This window comes from Coturnix japonica, chromosome 32 (assembly GCF_054131305.1).
Source record: "Coturnix japonica strain WE chromosome 32, WE-NBRP24, whole genome shotgun sequence".
NCBI classification, from domain to species: Eukaryota; Metazoa; Chordata; class Aves; order Galliformes; family Phasianidae; genus Coturnix; species Coturnix japonica.
The window spans coordinates 1,448,008-1,451,560 of NC_140694.1; the positions used below are offsets into that span (position 1 = coordinate 1,448,008).

General features: G+C 46.5%; 1 long non-coding RNA gene across 1 annotated transcript; it reads right to left on the reverse strand.

Moving 5' to 3' along the window:
• Window positions 1–962: 962 nt before the first annotated feature.
• Window positions 963–2,654, reverse strand: LOC146755436 (uncharacterized). Its single transcript, XR_014938073.1, has 3 exons — window positions 2,553–2,654; window positions 2,107–2,240; window positions 963–1,116 (listed from the first exon to the last, which is right to left on the reverse strand). It is a non-coding gene; the product is annotated as an uncharacterized LOC146755436 (long non-coding RNA).
• Window positions 2,655–3,553: the final 899 nt, after the last annotated feature.

A 3,553-nucleotide genomic window follows, 5' to 3' on the forward strand; every position in this document is an offset into this window, starting at 1 on the left:
TAACCTAATTTGCTAATTGCTGCTTTCCCCATTAATTTTAGTCCTGTCTTGTTTGGTGTTGACATGGAGGGAAAAAGAAAAAGAGTGGGGAAAAAGAAGTAGGCAAGAAAGTAAGCTTTGGGAGTTTTCTGATTATTTCTTCACTTGTTCTTCCCCCTCCATCACCATTTACTTGGGGGTATCAGCTTCCTTTTTATCCTTGCCCTTTCTGAGAGGGCTGGCAGCAATGGCAATTTGGGCACTGTGGTGTGAGGGCTTAACAAGCTGCACACCATGTGTTACCCACATACAAGCCCAGACTCTGGCACTGTGTTTCTCTCAGCCCCCCACCCTGAGCTCCCAGCCTATGGCTGCACAACAGTGGGGCTTGGGGTGCTCTGTCCCCCAGACATCATCGATCTCAGCACTTCACACCTGCCAAAATCCCTACTCTGTTAATTAAATTCCCATCCACTCTCAAGCGAACATCACTCAGTTCCATTAATCATATGATTTTTCTGATAAATATCCTCTTTAAGGCCCAGGTACAGACCAAGTCCTTTGTGACTAAGCTGGACTGAAACGCAGGTCTCCAGCCGAGGTCAATTAAGACAAGGAGTACCAGACCCATCAAGCCTTCAGGCAGTGATGAATTATTGTTGCAGCGCTAGTAAAAGTCTCCCTGCAGGACACTCACCAAGCTGTTGCACTTGGACCACACATTGGGGTCCATATGCTCCAAAGCTTTTCCTTGCCTGATTAGGTCTAGTGATGGCTGCCCGCACCCACTGCTCCAGCTCTGCCTCCCCTTCTCAGGAACAGTGCTCAATCACTGGGGGCACAGAGGCTCCCTGGGCTCTGCACAGCCATCACTTGGCCACCAATGCTTGGTTAAGGACACAGACACCTGTGTTCTGCAGAGCTTTCCAGATCATTAATTCTTTTCTCCAATTAATGCAAGAAAAGGGTGCACTTACCCCACAGGTAAGGCCTGTGTGCATGCTCCTGTCCCCTCAGCCAGGCAGCTTGGGTCCATCTTTCTTGGTAAACAGAGCTTCCCACTGCCAAGACACTCAGACCACAACCACACAACATGAGGAATGGTCCTCTCAGTCTGGGACAGCATCCACTGCCAACCTGTGCCAAATACAAGAATTTTGGATGCTTCCTTAGCATTGGGAGGAAAGGAATGAAGGTGGCCAAGTTCCACCTTAAGTGGGTGATTGCAGTCTGCTAAACCCACAACAAATAACCGAGTCTCAAACACAATCCAAACACAGGGCATGTTTTAAAATTGCTTGCAACGAGACACTAGTAGATATGAGCATGAGAGGTTTTGCTGCTTCTGAGCAGACTTTGGTGCAAAACGCATGTTTTTCCCTAAAAGAAGCAGAAGGTTTAAACAGTTTTAAATTGGATAATACTACAAGAAGGCTCAGACTGTTTCGAAATGATGAGCTGGTAAGAAAACCCTTCTTTGAATCAGGATTATTACAATGATATTAGAGGATTAGCACAGGTCTGGGAGCAGGATTCAAGCAAACCTGCCAATTCTGGACATTGGACATTTTGACTGCCTTTGAACCCTTTAGCTATTCTGACAGTTAAAACTGTGCTGCCATGGCACAGCCCTGCTCCCAGCACTTACACCCACAGCTCTCCCTAAGCCACAGGTGAGATCTGTTTGTATTTCCTTTAGCACAGAAGGGCCAGGCTGGCACACACTCACCTTTATGGCTCGTTGCTACTCTGCCAGGAGCAGGACACACAGGCCAAGCCTTCCAGGAGCCTTATAAGTCAAACACACTGTCCTGTTCCAAGTGGAGTTAAACAGGCCCAGTAAAAAGTAACAGCACTTCAGCTTTTAGCCAAAAGCCTCCATTCACGGCCCTTTAAAGTTAAATTTACTGCCTCCATTTAGCAACATCCCTGTGAAACTCCCTCCTGGTTCAGAACAAAACCTCTGTGCAGTTCAGCTGCGCTGTGGCAAACAAAACATTTCATCCTAGGGATCCAGCCATGCATCTGTCTGCCTTTATTCAGATCTCTGTGTCTCTTTATTCCCTTCGGTTTTCAACAGCTCCAAGCAACCAGATAGCACAGCTCGTCCTGCTCCCCACTGCTCACCTTTCTGCTATGGCTGAAGAGCTGATCACAAGGAGGAAAGCCACCAACATGTCTTTTTCCCCTGTGACAGAAGTGGATGCAGCTTTATTGAGCTTCTTGGGCTGCGTCTTCCACCACAGGCAGATCAAGAAAAACTACACAGGGCAGAGAATGAGTAAAATGATCAATGCTCTGCCCTGGAGTATGATAACTCCCATTTTTCAGGAGTCAAGGTTAGCTCAGGGCTTTAGCTGCTCTGCAGGATCAGCCCTGCCCTTTGAAGAACCAATTCGTTCCCTTGCACGAGGCACACTGTGCCCTGACCCATCACACCACTGCATGTGCCACATGCTTTCTACACACACACAGCCTTCGTGCTGAAGCCAAAAAGCAAGAAAGCAAGCAAAAAGTTTAGAGCATTTCCTAACAAAAGAGAAAATAAGGGAAAACATTCTGTTGAAAAATACCAGGTCAAATGGAGAAGGGAGTCCTTTCATCTTCCATGCTCTGGGTTGGTTTTATTACACTGTGAAGCCATTTTACTGAATTAGTATCGTAATCATGGCAGGATAATGGGGGTATGGAGCACTGCAGCACAAGCCAGATCCCTCAGCTGGTACAAACCAGCATGGCTCCATTAACTTCAGTGGAGCCAATTTATATCAGCTGAGGATCTGCCCTTTAGATTTTACTACAGGAAAGCCAGACTACAAATGGGAGAAACCTATATTAAAAACAAATATCTTCAATCACAGCAGCAAGAATGTAGAAAATATTGGCTGAGTCAACTTTTATAGCAATGTTTTCTTTCTCTCCCAAGTGCTCAATTTTGAACACTCCCCTATAAAATTTTCCAAGCCTGGAGCAACTTTCCTCTTTCCTTTGGTTAAAGCCCACCTCACCTGATGGAGGCAACAAGGCTCTGGAGATGCTCAAGTCCTTTCCAGAGCAAAGTAGGGCTTAGGGAACTGGTAGCATCCCTGCACTGAGCCATCTCAGACCTCCAGCCTGCCAGCAGGGCAGTTGTGAAAATGGAGATTGGGCCACAAACATCTGCTCTTCTTGGGAAGCGTGACCCCTTCCCACAAGGAGAAGGTTACTCCAACAGCCCCCTTTAGGAATGCCACTGGGTCCCTCAAATGAAAGCGCACAGAAGAGCTCAGGGCCCCTCAGCAGCCTTGCAGCAAGCACCTTTTGTTCAAAGCCCAGAGCTGTTAATTAAAGGCTGGTGATTAATGATTAAACTCCACGTGGTTCCCATCTCAGGCTTAAAAAGTCCTCAGGATGCTGACTTTGCTGCAGGTTTCATTGTGAAGTTCTGGGATGTGAGGGGCTATTTATAGAGAAGTCCATCAGAGCACTGAAAGGAGGTGCTCCTTCCACATAATTAAGAAGAAAAAGAAAAAAAAATACAATTTCCAAAAAGCATAAAGGTCAAATATTTAGATGAGGTAAATAAGCGATCTGC